Below are 19,522 nucleotides of genomic sequence, written 5' to 3' on the forward strand. Positions count from 1 at the left end.
ATTGAATTTCAAGGAAACACGATTTGGAAGCCATGGACGAACGTAACGAGATCAAAGTTAATTATTTAATCAATTGGAATTATTAGGATGAATGGAGGATATAATTGGTTGTTATTTTTGTATTTGATTGTTAATAAATATAATAGATAATTGATAAAATAATAATTTATATAATAAAAACTATTTTTATAATTAAATAAAATATATGAGGTTGATTTGTAATTAAAATTAGTTCAAGGACTACGTAGCAATTGATAAAAAAACTCTAAAAACATGTTTTCTACTTGGACCACTAAGTGATCCAAAGGTTCCTGAACCATCGAATCCTGTGCCGTATTTCATCACTATTCCTTCCATTAAGAAGAATTTTAATTTTAAGTTATAATTTTTATAAATTCTTCAACTAACGAATAATAATTTTTTTGTATTATATTATATCTTGCATAAGTATGAACATATTAAGCAACATTACTAAAACATTAAATGAGTTAATTAACATACTTTAAATGTGTTAATTAAAATCAGAAGAATCTTAATTATTAGACTTTAAATTTTAGATATCTAAATATATTAAAGTTAATTTTTATATTTTTTTCATATTATTTTTATTCTCATTACTAAAAATATTTGAGTCCGTTAAAACACACATTTCAATTAAGCATATAGAACTGATTTAAACTAAAGATAAATTATTATGTCAAATAAAAAAAAAACAGAGATGAGAGAGATAGATTAGGAATAAAATAATCATTTTATATATGTACATCTAAATTAAAATCAAATAATTTCCATCTAAATCCCATTCAAAGAAAGATATGATTATTTAAAATCACAAAAGGATAGAATTTGAATTTGAGAAATCAATTCAAAATTCTGATCACTATGACTAAGAATTTTTTTATCATTATTCCAAGTTGTTTGAGACACAAAACAATTTAATTATTTCCATAAAATTTATGTTTCAAATACACACTACCATACTAATAGAACTCCAAATTGCCAGCACCACAACATGTCACAATAAATTTTAAAATTATATATATTATAATTATAATAAATAGATATTTATGATAAGATGGCTAATAAAAATCTCAGCCTTTTCGGTTTCTTCCCACATGGGAATGCTCTCTACCACCAGCTTTGTTGAAAGCAGGATCATGCCCATGATTTGCTGTTGGCTCACCATAGTCTTCAAGGTTTATTGTCAATAATGACCTCCCACCAGTGTCCGAACCTTCATATTCTGTAATTAAAAAATTAATAAATGTATTTTACCAAAATGTCCCAGTTGAGGTAATATATAATTATATATGTGCTTTAACTTTTTAATGGTTAGTTAAATCTTTTATTTTTCAATGTATTTTTATAAAATACATAATAATAATTATAAAAGAAAACAATGACTAGTTAAAAGGTGATTATATTATGTGTGTTCACATGTACCGTAGGAATTGTATACTATTACAAGCAACATTGATTATTCATTTATTAAGTGTGTGATTATTCTATTAAGCCAAATTTGATCATTTTGATGGTTTAATATAATTTCACTGAAGCAATGTGTGATAAATGCATGACTGATTTTTAATGTATATAAAATATTTTTGTTAGTTTAAGACTTGATCTTTTTTAAGAGGTGTATGATAAATAAAAAAATTATATGATTTTGCTTGTAACTTTTAAAAGTTAAAATTACTTTTAAAAATATCAAAAAGTATATTTTTAAAGTTAATTTATATTTATCAAAATTAAAAAGTCTAATACAATCTTTTAAATTTATAAATTTTAAAATTCACTCTTATATATTTATATAAGTATATTATATATGATCATTTAAAATTTTAAAAATTATTTTATTAATAAACACAATTATTATTACTTATACTTATTGAAATTATTTTTAAGTTTGATTTATTAAATATAAATATTATAATCTTTAAAAAAATATTTTTTAAAAGTCAATTTTAACAAGTTATTTTCAAAAAGTTTTATTAAATTGCCATATTCATGAGAATTTTAGAAACGTTCATAACACCTCCGCAAATCTCCTCTTTTCTAACTCTTTCAAACTAAAAAGTTTCTATCGTATTTTAATTTAATTTATCGTTTTATTCTTACTTTGTTGTTGTATACCATTATATCTATACATGTTAATTCAAATGCATTATTTCAAGAATAAAATTATAAATATTTAATAAATTCATCGACAAATAAAAGTTTAAATACTGTAGTTAGACGGTCCATTCTTTTATTAGAAAAGATTAAAGAATACATCTACACGATATTCCACGTTTATGTTCAGTCATTTGGCAACAAGGCATATATTAATTTATAACTTGGAAATAAGAAAGGCACAGATTGTAGAAATTCAATGGTATCTCCAGCTGTCAAGGCAACATGAACTCTCATAGCAATATACATATAGTAATGATATATAATGATAATGATAAATTATATTATGTAAAGAGTTAAATTTTAATGTACCTTAAAACATTTTAATTTTAAAGGTTTAGTAAATATGTTCTCTAAAAGTACCTGATAAAATTATAAATTGAGAAAGTATTTATAAAAAATATACAAAATCTAAATTCTCAATGTATTTATTGTGTATTTATTAAAGTAAAATATTTAAATTTTTATTATTAACAACCTTAACTTGTATTTTTAAAATACATATTAGCTAAATTCTAATTTTAATACATTTTAAAATATTTTATAAAATCGTTTAATTATATTTATTTTTAAAAATAATTATTTATATCATCAATATATACATATATAAAATTATTGGTGAGTTCTACCCAACCTTCTCTATTTCAACATGTAAATTACCCCTCGTGACGTGGTATGTTTTAATTGGATGTTTAGTTTTAGTTTGAGTTAATTTAACTCAATAAGAGTTAATATGTTAACTAAAGTAGGATAATTTTGTAATTAAATATTTTTATAAGAGGGATAAATATATAATTTCTATAAACATTAAAAAGTAAAGTTATATTTTTATCAATCATCCCCATTCACAACGAAGGTATGTCCTACAATTATCTGTATTCATATGCTTTAGTTTAACGAGTAAGCTAGCAAATTATTATTTATTTATTTTTTCAACAGGTTGCACCTTATGAAGTTTTTGTTGAAAAACACGAAGGTTCATCTGTTATCTTCATTCCTCATGAAACTAATGTTGACAAGTTACCTCAAGAGATGATTGAACACAGAAATCTACCCTCTGACATCATTATGTGGGAGGATGATTTGGGAGAAGAATGAAAGACTGAATTTTTAATATTTTAGTAAATTATATAATCACCCACTTTGGACTATAATTTAATTACCAATAGTTTAACCATAGTTAACATAGCAACCAATTAAAAGATGACATGTCACATAGGGTAAATTACATGTTATTATAGAAAGAGTAAGCTAGAATTTACCAAAATTATTTTATACTGAGCACTGTATTAAAATTAAATTTATATATATAAACCTAAAGAAATTCATTTTTTTGAAACAATAATGATAATTTATTTTTCTACAAATAAACCAAATGATTTTAAAAAACCAAATCAAAATACGAATGAATCAATAATTAGTATTTAACAACCTAGCAAGTTATTTCAACTCTAGAGATTGTAGTGAGAGAGAGAGAGGGAGAGAGAATTGAAATGTGTATTCTTCAGAAATGTCTCTTCAAATAAAGTTAGAAAAGATGTTCTCGAGGCATGTATATATCATAAGAGTTTTATTTTGAATTGAGATATTTTCTACCATATCTTATATAAACTACTTAGCTTCCAATTAAGTTGTAAGACGACACACAAATAAAGGAAAATTAAAAAAATATATATACTATAGAAAAAAGAGTGGCTAATTAAGATGAAACTAATGAAAGGCAAACTCACTTGATGAGAAGAAAAGAGTGTCTCTAGCATTAACACATAGCATAGTAGAGAAAGCTATGATCATCAGAAAGGATAAAGAGATGCACAAGCCACTTCCAACCCTAAATATCATTCTCTCTCTCTCTCTCTCTCACAATATGTTGTAAGGTTAACTTATGGAATAATACTATTTTAATTATCACTACAATAGAAAGCCCTACTCTAAGGCAGTATTTATAGAAGAGAAGGTTGACCATTCCGCCGGAAGTGGATTACACGTTTATTGGAAGACATTTTTCTTTTTTTAATACTATTAGAGGAGGCCAAAAACTAAATAAATAAGTATTATAATAATGAATTCTCTTTAAGATTTAATAATTCAACAATTATATTAAAAATGCAAGTAAATTAACGGATATTAATGTTCCACCAAATGCAAGTATATGTCTCGAACTACGACACGACTACTCATGGCACATCATAAAACTCAGATGCTCACAAGTGGGTATTTTGACGAGAGAAATGTTCGATACGAAGGAGATAGGGAGACTCGAATCTGTGATTTTTTAGATGAATATTGAGAGATTATATTATTTGAAGTATAATTTATTGATTTGTGCTAATAAATTATTAGACTAATTTAGTTGAAATTAATTATCAAAATAACTTGTTCATATCATGTTAACGAAAAAATAAAATCATTTTAAAATTTATAATAGCTATATTATAATAATACCCAAACATCAAGATTAGATGCCTTAAATATTTTTTGTTGAGCTAGAGAGTCAAAGGACTCCAAGATTAGATGTCTTAATTAATCTTTGAAAGATACAACAAACAGTAATAAATCTAACTAGTCATTGTGAGTTAGATGGTGATATGTATAAAATAATTTATGCCATATATACATGTTATTATCTATTTGATAGAAAAATTAATTTGACTTATTATTATAATTTTTAAAGATAAATTTGAGACATTATTTGATCTTTTTAACACCATATTGATGCACGGGTATTTTTTTATTAAAGACTATTTTAATGATTAACACTAACTTCATTACATCTTTATCGCGTATGTAATAAAATATTTGAAGTATAATTTGTAAATGATCTAATTTTTTATGAATAATTTATATAAAATAACTCAGATATGCTATATCGACATTGAGTAAACATAATTCAGCCTATCAAAAGAAACAAATAATAATAATAAGAAAATCAAATACTTACAAAATTAATCTTCTGTCTCTTTATTAAAAAGAGATGCTTTTTTATTAAGGGTACCTACTAATAATTTTTCTTTATTTCTTGATCTTGAACAGCGGAACAAGGCCTCATAAATGCAGGTTACGTTTTAGGTCAACGATGATGCCAATGCTAATCACAATCACAAGTGGTTACAAACTGGTACTTTAGAAATGAAAAAAAACAAAAAATTATATGTGGGTGGAAAATTCTTGATCATCAGAAAAATTTTAAAGAAGAATTAAATAAAAAAATACAAAATAAAAAGACATTACATTCAATTCAAAATTTTTAAGCGTTAAATTAATAGTCTCTTATTTTATAAATTTTTTATTTTTTTTAAAACGAAACTAATTATTTATATAAACTAATTTTTTATATTACTCACCCTACTTAACAATTATATATATATATATATATATATATATATATATATATATATATATGGTAAATTCTAGCCTACCCTTAATTTATCCTCTGTGACATGTCATCTTTTAATTGGTTGCTATGTTAACTATGGTTAAATTATTAGTAATTAAATTATAGCCCAAAGTGGGTGATTATGTAATTAAATACCTCCAAATTTAATTTCAATGCCATCCAAAAATCCCATATCATCATCACCATCACTATCATCATCATCATCATCATCATCATTATTTTCATCTTCTTTTTCGTCTTCCCCTTCTACACTATCATCATAAAAAGCCATCATAATCGATTTCACGTTCTTAAGATTTTCTAAATTTCGCAAACGTAAACTTAGTCTCACCTGGGCTAGGTTCACAACACAAAAGCAGTTTTTATAACTAAACACAAAGAATACAAAACACAGAACACGGCCTTACTTGAACAGGATCTGTTCTATAGGCTCGTACATCTGTATCCTTGAGTTCTAAGAAGACAGGAACCAAAGTCTGGCGGATGAACTATGACCGTGAGGTCAGAGTGTGATTAATTGTTCCAAAGCGCATGCCATCTGAACGGTGGAGGATCGTTCGCGCTACAACCTTGTGGTCGAGATGGTCTCACGGTGTTCTTCTGACAAACTCAAATCTTTTTTCCCTAACCATTTAATTAGTTATTTTCCCTAAATACTTATTTCCTGGTTCATCAAAATATGGAACACCCAATGAGTTGATTTTTTCTTTTAATTTCAGAGAAAAATGGGACCGAGGTAAATTGAATTTCTACACAATAATAAAAATATAACTTTATTTTTTTAATGTTTATAGAAATTATATATTTATCCCTCTTATAAAAATATTTAATTACAAAATTACCCTACTTTAGTTAACATATTAACTCTTATTGAGTTAAATTAACTCAAACTAAAACTAAGCATCTAATTAAAGCATGTCACGTTACGAGAGGTAATTTACATATTGAAATAGAGGAAGTTGGGTAGAACTCACCTATATATATATGTGTGCGCGCTCTATTTTTTTATGCGAAAAGTCAGATGATAAAAACGATTATAACATGTCCTATATAGAAATTTTTAAGTTATATTCTCCACGCAGAAGTAGGTATGTATATAATCTTATTAATAAAATAAAATTAGTTTTTTAAAAATGAAAGGAAATTGTTTTTTTTTTTTCATGAAGGACAATTTAGACACATAGATATTCTACAATGTCAACTTTAGTTTGACCTAACACGTTAAACTTTCCAAACATTTAAGCTTTTGGGGTTGACTTCCTCTTTTGAAGTAAACTTTTTAGGATATGGAATTTCATACCAACACAGCAACATTACTAATGGATATGCATGGGAAGGTAGCTAGTACCGTACGAGATAATTTAGAGTAAAGATTTCATGTTCATCAATTGAAAGTAATTAAGCATATATATAATCACATACATTATTTCATTGTCAGCAATAATGTCGTCTCTCTTATAGTAATTAAGCATATATATAATCACATACATTATTTCATGATTACGTAAATTATAAAAGAAAAAGTTTAAATAAACAATAAAAATACTAAATAATGTGAATAATAAATATGTCAGATGTTTAATTTATTAGATGTGTGGATGGTTATTCTAACGTTGAGGTTTAAGAAGTAATTTGGGATGAAGTATTTTTTTATTTTATTGGGTCAATTCTAGATAGCCCATTGTTCACATTATTTAGAAAAGTCATTGTCTACCTATCAAAACCGATTATAAATTACTCGTAAAAATAAAATATTGGAGACATTTTTTTGAAACAAAGGAAGCTCGAGACATGAAAGTGGAGCATAAAACAACCAGAACCAGCAGGATCAACACCATTCCACTCCTTATAGCTCAAAAAGTCCTATTTTGTATGACCTCAACATTTACTTCTTTGTTGTTGAAAATTCTGTCATTGCGTTCCAACTAGATGTTCCAAATAACTGTGAAAAACCCAGTCAACCACATCTTCTACTCCTCTTTTCTATTAAGCGTGCCAGTCCAACTCTCAAACAAGCCTTTAATGGTTCTTGGGACATCCCAAGCTCTATGAAAACACCTCAACCAGACGCACCACACCTGCCACATAAACTCACAGAACAAAAATAAATGATGAACACATTCTATCTCTTTTTTACAAGGACACAAATACTATCATTCTGGTGTATTAAGCCTAATCGACACAACCTTTCTTTAGTATTCACTCTACCGACTAAAACAAACCAACTAAATAGCTCAATTCTCGGAGGTACCAACTCTTTATAGATCGAATTTGTGAAGCTATAAATTGTAATCTTTCTTCGAAAGACACTACTAGAAAACAAGTTATTACAGACGGATATTTTCGACGGATTTTATCCCACGGAAATACATACGAAATTTTAGAGAGATTTTTTGTCAGAAAACAAAAAAAATAAATTAGCATAAATTACAGACGAAAAATAGAATCCGTCGATAATTCTTTCGGTAAAATTAATTTTTTTCGTGGGAAATGGTTACAGATGAAAAATTTGTCTGTAATTAAAAGGACAAAACGCTGCGTTTTATTAAATTATTACAGACAAAAAATCTATCTGTAATTTAAATTTTTCGTCAGAAATATTAAGGTAACCCTAATTTTATCATCACCCATTCACACTCCATTCGAATGTCGCCAGTAGTCCTCATCCCTCGAACTCTTCTCCTCCGGTAGAAGGTGTTGTCGCCGCTAGCAGGGACAGACCATGGGTGCTTTCGTCATCTGGGGAAGCTCTACTCGGCCCTCTTCGCATCGTTCCTCCTCTCCTCGTCGTCGCACAAAGTTCTGAGTTGAGCTCGTGGCGTCGCCGTCGCGAAGGGTTCCTCCCCTCCTCACCATGCGTTGTTTCTGATTCTCTGCTCCTCGCCATTTTTTATTTAGGATTAAGCTAGGTTTTGCCTTTGATTTTGTGATTTCATTTCTGATTTTGTGATTTAATCTCTGCTTCCTTTAATTCTTTTTAGCGCTTTTACGAACCTCTCCCTTACATGACAGAGCACCTAGGTGCAAAAGAAGTGACGATTCACCAGCCTTGAAGTTTGGTAAATGTGGTGATTCATATCTTCAAAATTTGCTTCAGGTGCCACTCTTCACCACCACCGCTTTCAGTTTTTCAAACCTAATTTCTCTGTTTATTCTTTTGTTAATTGTTATAATTACTGTTTTTTATTTTTTATTCATATCAATTTTTTGTATTTTTTGCTTGATGGAGTATATTTTCTTCTACGATGATAAGCTTGTAGAAAAGAATAACAGTAAGAAGAGGAATAATGAATAATAGCCAACAGTAAAGGTTCTTGATTTTTGGTTTCTTGATTCTAATCTTGTGATAATAGAGTGTGAATTAGAAGTTGTATGGGACTATGAGGAATAGGAGGTAAGCAAATCTCAATACACTAATAGTTATCTGAGTGTGAACCTAGTCAAGTCCTATTAAAGAATGAGAAGGACAACCACTAGGAAGTTCTGTGAATGGTGAGTGTAATGAAGTTGGTTCAGATATTAGTAGTCAATTGTTCAGGAACAATTAGCAAGGTCATAATAAAATGAGTATTAGAGGGAAATAAATCTGAATAAGGGAAGATATTCTCATCAAAGATCACATATCTTGACAAATATATATATATATATATATATTTCATATTTATAGTCCAGTTTTGTTTATTGTATGGTATTTTTAGCATTGAATAATCCGGCTTCTTCTAAAATAGTTTTTCAAATGGTGATAAAAACTCAAGAGTAGCAGTGGGCAACCTATTAAGCAAAGCACAACTGTAGTGAATACATCTTCCCAAAATTACATGGGAAGAGAGGCTGTGGCTTAAAAAGATAAACCAATTTCAGTGATTGTTCTATGCCTTCTATGAAAACATCATTGTTGTTAATATGTATAAAGGTAAGATATTCTATGTTTAATACCATGATTTTGAAGAAAATCAGTAAACGCTGTAGACATAAACTCCATAATTCAAGTGTATTATATTTGCCACAATTAGCTGAATAAATGCTAATCAATATTAGTAGAGGCAGAATTAAAAAAGAAACTAGAATCAGAATTAGAGGAAAAACACTTCATATCATTTGAGTTCATAGTAACTGGCTTTGAAATATGAGAATCAGAACACCTAATAGGTAAGGTATGTGCATGAGTAAGAGTGCAATTATTACAAGGAGCAGAATTGAATGCAAACACTTAAGAGTAGAAATACCATTCAGTGATATCGTAGTCCTTGTGCTTTCGTGTTCCTTGTAACAAACTTGAATCATACCATTCACATTTAAATATGCACACCTTGTACATATAGTGTGACAGAAATACTCTAATTCAATTATGTTCTGCAACACACCAAACCGATAAGAGTGACCCCTGCCTAAATATCTGCAAACCCAAATTCTGGTGTTATCTATTTTTTTTATTCGACCACTATAAGATATGGAACCAATATCCATTAACAGTATACATCGGGTAGCTGATGCCCTTATTTATTGAGTCTCAACTAAGTGCAACTAGTTCCGAATCTGTTGTATCAGTTAGCTGTACACTGACATATTTTTTGAATCAATGTAGAAAATTATTCAATGAGCCATTAGGATTTGCCTTTTGGAATAACGTATATGATTTATCATAGGATAAATAAGTTTTAATTAGATTAAGAAGTTAATATCTTACTGATTTTAGTATTTACCAAGACTTAAAAAACTCACATGAGGTAGGGTAAAATTTGGTCACAATTAAGCAACGCATGCAGATGTGCAGCATCGATTTCCTTATGCTCTAACCAGTAGTTACTACCCGCACCCATTGCAGCTCCTTCTGGCAAAAAAATTAAGTATGTTATTCCATTTGACGAGGATTCTCCCTTCTCATCATTCCTTGAAATCCTTATTCTACGTGACTCAACATGAGACTGAAAATCGAATGAGCAAAATGTAGATTTTTTTTAGCTAGGAATGCTTGCAGATGCTGCCCTCAATCCGAGCTTTGTTCTTCATGATGCGCTTGAATGAACCAATCATCCTTTAAAATGGTTACATCCACCTAAATTAGACTGGCCCACAATTTCTTGCTTCGTACAGTAGGTGGACTGTTAAGTATTCCATAACGTCACAAAAAATAGAGAGAATATCCTCTCTAGCTTACAAAGTATGATGAAAATGTTCTTGTCTATGACTGTGAGGTAATTAATGCTAAGTTTCATAGCACATTACTCCTTAAAGAACTCACTTATTTCTGTGAAGGGTTTTCAGATGTTGGTTTATCTCACTGATGATTTAGATTTTTGACGGTTTAGAATTTCTCAAATAAAATCTCGTCGAAGTGTAGTTTCTAAACCAAGCAATAATCCTTTCATACAAAAAGTTGTTTGTCACTAAAACAAACCCCTAAATTTATAAACCGAAGTATTCAAACCTCGGGTCGTTCTTCCTAGGAATTACAATAAAGTGTCTTGTTATTGGTTGTGAGTTATTTTGGGGTTTTGGATAAGAAGCGTGAAAAGTAAATGGCAATGAAAATAAACTAACAACTATAAAAGGCTCTTGGCAAGGTATGAAAATTAGAAGTCCTATCCTAGTTATCCTTCTCAATTGTGATGAGAATTGTTCATTGCTACCACTTAGTTAACCCTTACTAAATAAAGGAAAGTCAAGTGGATGAATTGACTTGAGCCACAAGTCCTAGCCAACTCCCAAGGAAAGACTAGCTTTAGTGCACTCCAAACCAATTAGCAATCTCTCCAATTACCAATCAACAAAGGAATTAGATAACTCAAGTGTCACTAATTACTCTACCTAGGCCAAGAGGAACAAAATCTATCTAATAGCTATAATAGGCATTTCAACAAACACATAAAAGGCAATAAAAGTAAACAACATAAATTGCAAGAATTAAAGAGAGATCTAACTACAAAGGCAAGAGATTAACAATAGAAAAGCAAGGAAGAACAATTATTATGAATTACCTCTTATTGAATTGAAAGAAAATGGAAGGAACAATACTAGATCTACAACAAAATAAAAGAACAACATAAAGGAAATTACAACAAAAGAATAGAAGAAGAATGAATCTAACAACAAGGAATTGAGATGTAGAAGTAGAAGAAAGCAAAGATTAAAACCTAGATCTAAGAACTAATCCTAATCCTAATCCTAATTCTAGAGAGAAGTGAGAGCTTCTCTCTCTAGAAACTACTTCTAAACTAATCCTAATGTGTGTGAATGAATGGAATCCCCTTTTCTCTTCAATCCTTGGCTTTAAATAGCAGTTTAGGCGCCAAAGTTGATTGAGATTGGGCCCCACAACCCTTCAGAATTTGTTGGCCACGTTTTCATTAAAAAATCATAAACCAACACCGACGCGTACGCGCACAGCACGCGTACGCGTCCATGGGGTGATTCGCAATGTGCGCGCAAGCGCCAGGTGCGCACACGCGTCCATGGGCGAGTTCAACTTCTTTGACTTTTCATAATTTCTCCACTTTGCATGCTTTCCCTCTTCACTCCTTTGATCCATTCCTAGCCTTTTCAATCTGAAATCACTAACAAACATATCAAGGCATCTAGTGGAATCAAAGGGAGATTAAAACCATCAAATTAAGGGTTAAAAAGCATGTTTTCATATCTAAGCACAAATAAGGAGACAATCACAAAACCATGCTATTTCATTGAATAAATGTGGGTAAAAGGTGATAAAAGCTCTGAAAATCAATACAAGATAAACCGTCAAAACAGGGTTTATCACTCACCGCCCATTATCAAGTCTCTTTAAGTTTAGATCTGGCCGATTGTAAATGTCTACCAAGCCTAACCTAGTTATCGTTGTCCTTTGTTCGCTCATCGCTCATTACTGTGTGTATGATATTATCAAACACGTTTTTTTAATGTGTAACACACCAAGACAATGTCAAACCAAGTTGTGTTTTCAATAAGGCAACTCCCAAAATATAATCTGTTTAGTCCAATTATGCTGTCGGCCATATCTTAAAGGTTTCAAACGTTCCCCGTTATCGATGATCCTTGGGATTCTACGGACACGTTGCCAAACTTGCCTACCACTCAACCTCGTAGGTGCTTGTTTGTGTTCAGTTTTATTCTTTTTGAACGAGTCCCTATTGTGCCGAAAAAGATTATCGAAGTCGAGGAATCTTTTATGGCAATCAAACCACAAATTCTTACTTCCATTCGATAACCAAAATGCCTTCGTATCCTCTATGCAAATGGGGCTTGCCATTCTGCTCTGAGTGGACCAACCTAACAACATTCCATGTGCAGGAAAGTCATTAATGGTCCACATCAACATAGTTCGTAGTTGAAAGTTTGTCTTGGTCGAAATATCATACGTTTCTACACCATTAATCTACAACTCCTTTAACTCATCCACCAAGGGTTGCAAGAATATATCTATTTTGATCTTTGAATTGCTGGGACCAAGTATGATGCAAGTTAGGAACATGTATGAGTTCTTCATGCACATTTCGGGACTCAGGTTATAAGGTGTCATAGCTATAGGCCAACAACAGTACACATTACCGAAATTAGAATTTGGTGCAAACCCGTCAGAGCATAAAGCTAGTCTAATATTTCTGGGTTCATTCGCAAATGTAGAATGGACCCGATCAAAATGCTTCCAAACTTCTCTGTGTGATAAATGCGTCATAATTCCATCATCTCTCTTGTTGTTACTATGCCAAGTCATTTGAGGGGCTGAACTCATCTATGCATACAATCGTTTCAACCTAGGGATTAAAGACAAGTAGTGCATCCATTTCATTGGAATTCTCTTTAAATGGTGTTTATTGACCTATTTTCTCTCGACTTGGAACCTCGGTGATCTACAAAATCTGCATTCAGATAGGTATGCATCTGTCTTATAGTACAACATACAACCATTCAAACAACAATCAATTTTCACCATATTTAGACCCAATTTCGAAACTAGCTTATTTGCTTCGTAGTAGTCTCGAGGAATACTAGTGGACCCGACAGGTACCAGTTCGTTGTAAAGGGTAGCTCATATATCAAAGAACTCATGGATATGATTTGACTCTGACTTAATACTCATCATCCTGACACATGCAGACAACTCCGAATGAACACACCTCTCGTACAAAGGTTTCACAACAGATTCTAATAAATGATAAAATGTCTTTGCTTCTGGGTTAGACTCTTCTTCAGCGCCTTCCAATTTCGTAATACCTATTGCATTACACACCATCTCATTGTATCTCTCTTGGTTAGCTTCCCAACCCATTTCATCCATGTTTAGGTCTCTCACCACCCGAATTCTCCTTAATTGACAACCAAACCTATTCAAATTAGAGGCGGTCCGGTTAATTCTCTGTTCGTCCACGTTTCCGTGTTTTGTCCAAATCCAATACTCATCCTTGAACCCGTTACGATAGAGGTGAAGCGTTATGTCCTCAGGTCCTAATCACTTAGTCAGCCGACACTTTTGACACGGACACCTAAATACCCTATCAGACCCAAACGATTCCATGTTAAAGACATGCACGACAAAATATCAATCCCCTTAAAGAATTTAGGTTTTAATTTCCTCGGCCACTATTATTCCTCGCATACATCCATAGACAATGACTTAGAATCGTATTGAAATACATACCCTAGAATTTAACGAACAACACAAATTATTTTATTTTTTAGAAAATTCGGTAAAGTGTACCATGTAATTAGACTCTCCCGCCAAATATAATTATTATTTTCTAATAAACCAAACATGTTTTAAACAATTTAAACAGTAATTCGGCAGAACTTCTCCTTGATTCAGAGACATCCATGAAATAAATATAACAGTTCTTACATAAGAAATAAATGCAGGCATAAATTATAACATACGAGCATTCAACAAAACATCCAATTCTAACCGTTCTAGTGAGCTATCCCTTATAACTCCACAATTCTCCAGCAAACAAGTGTTTCGAGAAGGTGCCACTATACGACCTTCTCCCACTTCCGTCCTAAAACTATCATAGGAAAAGTAAGTCTGACTTAAAATTTAAACAATTCATTATATTCAGAGATAGAAAATCAACCTAAAATATTACTGTAGAAACAAAAAAAAAACAAACTCCAATTGATCTTAAGAGAATAGCACCATCTTGATAAAAAAAAAAGACAACATATTAAATTCACAAGTTGAAACTAAATCAGAAACTAATTTGAAAGAATAAGTAAAATTCATTAGTCCAATAATTATAACTTAATTCTAATTTCACTTAACTAACAAGAGACGTGTCAAAAATAAGCAACATAAATTTAATGTAATTGAAAGAACACCCATTCACTAAATTTCACTAAAATCTTCTAATAACTCAAGCACTTTTAATTTCACCTTACTCAATCTACTCTAACATTATTTGATTTTTACATTTATTAAATTAACACAACAAACTTTAATCACACACTTCATAAACAAATTTAACCACTGATTCAAACTAAACTCTAACAAAATGATAAAGTCACAAATTAATATGTAAAAATGAAATAACCATATGAAATAATTATACCAACAATAAATCTGATGATAGTGGTTGTAGGGTCTCTTTAACGTGGTGATGATAGAGGTGGCAGCGACGGCGACGTGAATGGCAACCATGGCAGAAGCGGTCACAGATACAACAGCAGAATCGATGACGACATGCAACGGCGGCTTCAGTGGGTACTCCAGGCGGCAGAGACAACGACGACAATATTCCGGCGATGGTGATGGTGACATCTCGACGGTGACGGAGATAGCACACCAGAGAGAGGGTTCGAACAAGTGAGTGGGAGTTCTGTGTTTGAATTTTAAGCGACATTTACCGTCGAATTTTTTTTACTATAAATCACCAAAACAACATGTTTTATTAAATCATTATATCGGTGGATTATACTGCCGAAAAATCCGATGATAACATTGACGCCATTGAGTCTTATTTTTGCGCCAAGCTGCACACAATCACCGTCGATTTTTCAACGGAAAATACATTCTGACAGTAACCTTTTTATAGTGACAAATTTCTCTACCTTTTCGTCGAAAAATCTAACAGTAAATTCGTTTATACAACTTGACGCTAAATCTGACGATAATTCTGTCCGTACTCTACCTTTTTTATAGTGTATGATCTTACTTCTAATATTCTATTTTCATAGGATTATTATATATTTTAAAAACTTGTTGATTTGAACATCCAAATATCTTTTATAAATATACACTCAGTTATTTTTGGTTCAACTCCAACCACAATCATTAAAGAACTCTTAATACAAAATTCTCCAGTAGAATTATAGCTCAGAATCACCACCTCACTTCAGAAATATGCATTCTCTATGAGAAAAGTTTTATACATAAACTATATCTTGGACAAGCTAATACATTCAAAAAATTTTATCGACAACTTTAAAGCCCAATGTGAGACTCCTAGTAACAATTTTCTACTCCATTGAGATTCAAGAGTCTTGAATTGCTTAGCTTTCAAATTCTTGAACAAATTTCAATCATCTTTTACAAATGTTTACTCAATATTTTTACTGAACAAATTTTAAGGTGGTGTTTACATTATTTTTGCAGTTTACATGAATTGCTGGCTACTCAATTTTATTACATTCAAGCCTTTAATACAATATTACAATACGTCGATAAAACATAAAAAATTGAATAATTATATTATGTGTACCCTAAAAATAAACGATTAAATTATTCAATTGTATAGAATATATATTAGGATATAAAATACATATAAAAAGTACGCAAATAACATGTAAATTTAGAGTGAATGTTCAATTGATTGGTTTTTCAAAAAATTTAGATCAGATATTTTAGTCTTTAACAAATTTTTATTATCTAAAATTTTTCAAGAATTACTCTTATTAAACAAATTGATTCCTCGATTGTTTTTATTCAAACTTTTATGTCTATTTTACAAATAATATAAATTTCTTAAAATTTTTATTATAAAATAATTAAGTTTTAAATATATTATTGTAAGACAAATCAATGCCTCTTTAAAATAATAGAGGGATCAATTTATCCAATAAAAATAATTTTCGAAAATTTAAAGAGAATAAAAAAATTATTAAAAATCAAAATGTCCAATTTAAAATTTTTTGAGAACTAATTTAAGCATTTACTCTATATATTTATATACAATACATATTAATTAATTTAATCACTTATTTTTAGCGTGTATATATATTTACTTTAAAAAAAATAAATGCAAGTTAATATAATATACAAATAATGCTTATAAACGCATGGCAAAAAAAATACCAAAGGCAATAAAAATAAAGTGTACATCCCACATAAAAACTATATCAGATAATATGCTAACTCAATATTTTCTATTAGTGAGCCATGTTGAAAACTGATTTAGAGACTTTTAGCCGACAAAAAAATTACAGGATTAATATATATGTATTAATTTTATTTGGAGACTAAAATGTTTACTTTTAAAATTTTTAAAGATTAATTTAAATAATTACTCTTTTTTTATTTTAAGTTTTGGATATTTATTTGAATAGTTTGTGAATTTCTATGAGTACATAATAAATTAATTATATTTTATTAGATTTTATGTCACTTTTAAATATTTTTTTTGTAGATTATGAGTCGGTAGAGATTAAAATGTTTACTTTTAAAATTTTTAAAGATTAATTAAAATAATTATTCTTTTTTTATTTTAAGTTTTGGATATTTATTTGGATAGTTTGCGAATTTTTAATTGAGTACATAATAAATGAATTATATTTTGTTAGATTTTTATTTCACTTTCAAATATTTTTTTTTGTAGATTATGGGCTGGTACAAAGTTTCAGATGTATTTTTGAAAGTTATTATAAATTAAAAACAAATTTTAAAAAAATTAAATGATAGTTTCTAGTGTATTTTAAAAAAAATTCAATTATATTATGTATAAAAACTTAATTATTAAATTAATAATTTATATAAAGAATATATTAAAATATTAAATTAAAACCTAAATATGTTTATATACAAATGTGTTACTTTTTTAGTATTTATATATTAGTTTTAAACTAAATATAAATTATCATTATAATACAAACCCCAAAAGCTTTGAATGCTAAACCGTATTTTCAAGGTTTTTTTGAATTTTTTTTTATATATATATATAAATGAGTAGCAGACAATTCACTCCTAACCAAACTACACTACAGAAAATGAAAATGGTAGTATATCTCAAGAACTTAATTTTAATTATTCAAAAAAGAACAACAGCTATAACAGTGACAGTGGTGACGATAGTACGTGAAATAAAGTTAAATGACAAAAGATGTAGAGCCGATAATGAACAGATGTAGAAACTCAAAAGAATTTTTAATTTTTAATTTATTTTTTATGAATACAAAAATATTTTTATATTTTTACAAGTACATTTGTTAATATTTTAAACATAATAAAAATTTATATATAGTTATATTTATATTAAATTGATAGTTGATAGTTATTAAATAATAATTTATTAAATTTATTAAATTATTTAATAATTTTAACTATCAATTTTACATAAAAATAAATTTATATAAATTTTTATCTTTAAACATTCATAAATAAAAATGATAGTTTATTAACTACAAAATAAATTATAACCTCCCACCACAAGAGAATAAATTTCATAAAAAATAAAACTTAGGGTAAAACCAAAATCAATCCCAAATATTAAAGGTAGAAAATATCATTTTCCTAATAAAAACAAAATTGATAACATAGAAATAACATTTTATTCCTTGTATATTATTAAGTTTTATTCCCTATGCAGATTAGGCTTATAACCTTCCGGTAATATCTAAAACTAAACTCAAAGTGGCGGTGGCGGTGGTGGAGTATGTTTAGGGTTGGCCCCTGGTTCTTTATAGTCATCTTCACTTATTACTTGTGTTTTCTCTGGATCTTCTGCAAAACAACCATTCAAATTAATCATTTGTTTCAAAACATTAAATCTGAACCTCTTATTTATTTATTTATTGTTATTATTTACCTAGTGCCAGAGGGATGAAATCATCTCTATGATCTGGATCTTGATCTTCATACTCTTTCCCTGTTAAAATTTTCCAACAATTTACATGCATAATTGAAAGGTAAAGGGACTATTCTCCTCTATCTAGGGCTCCTTAAAATAAAAAATTTAAGTTATAAATAAAAATTATAATTTAAAGAGAGAAAAGAGAAGCAGTGGTGCGTACCTTGTGGTGTAGTCCTGGCAAAACACATGAGCTCAGAGGTAATAAGCAAAAGGGCAACCAAAAAACACAGCCGAACCATAGAAGCCATTTTTTCTTGATGACACGGTATAATTGTAGATGATGAGTATATAATAACAGAAAGAGGATTCTAGCATCTATTTATAAGGTGATAAAAAAGTTATTATTACGTAATATAAAAAAATAAAATTAAAAATAATTATGTATTTTTTTTTTATTGTTAGGATTTTTTCGCTCGCTTAATTATTTGGAAAAAATTAAATTAATGATTGAGTTGCCATCGTTGATCTTAAAATAATATATTTAAATCATAAATCAATCATGCATTAATACATAGTCCTTCAAATTTTATATTAATATAAGATTTTTGTGTGTTCTCATAATATTTTTTAACAGATTCATGATTAATCTACCATTTTAGATTTAAACTTTATTTAAGATTTTATTATTAATTAGTAAATTATATATGAATACTTATTTATTCTTCCTTAATTATTTGACACACATAATTGGGGTTAATACTCAAATTTATTATGCGATTTTTATTTTCGTCCCCAAATGATTTTTTTAATCAAATTAGTCTCCGAAAGATAAAAAATAAGTTAAATTAGTCATTCTATCAATTGGACGATGACGTGGCACGTTAAGTGTCACGTAGCATGACAACATGGCACGATACGTGGCAGGTCAATGCTACGTGATAGGTCAGTGACACGTGGCTAG

The 19,522-nt window shown here is 29.2% G+C and overlaps 1 long non-coding RNA gene and 1 other non-coding gene across 2 annotated transcripts; one reads left to right on the forward strand and one right to left on the reverse strand.

The window, feature by feature from the left end:
* Window positions 1–872: 872 nt before the first annotated feature.
* LOC112792385 (uncharacterized) lies at window positions 873–4,050 on the reverse strand. The gene is made up of 2 exons (XR_003197421.2): window positions 3,903–4,050; window positions 873–1,243 (listed from the first exon to the last, which is right to left on the reverse strand). It is a non-coding gene; the product is annotated as an uncharacterized lncRNA (long non-coding RNA).
* A 1,916-nt stretch (window positions 4,051–5,966) lies between these two features.
* On the forward strand, window positions 5,967–6,179 carry LOC112714814 (small nucleolar RNA U3). Its single transcript, XR_003159368.1, has one exon. It is a non-coding gene; the product is annotated as a small nucleolar RNA U3 (small nucleolar RNA).
* The last annotated feature ends 13,343 nt before the right edge of the window (window positions 6,180–19,522 follow it).

This window comes from Arachis hypogaea, chromosome 1, assembly GCF_003086295.3.
Source record: "Arachis hypogaea cultivar Tifrunner chromosome 1, arahy.Tifrunner.gnm2.J5K5, whole genome shotgun sequence".
In the NCBI taxonomy this organism is placed as follows: Eukaryota; Viridiplantae; Streptophyta; class Magnoliopsida; order Fabales; family Fabaceae; genus Arachis; species Arachis hypogaea.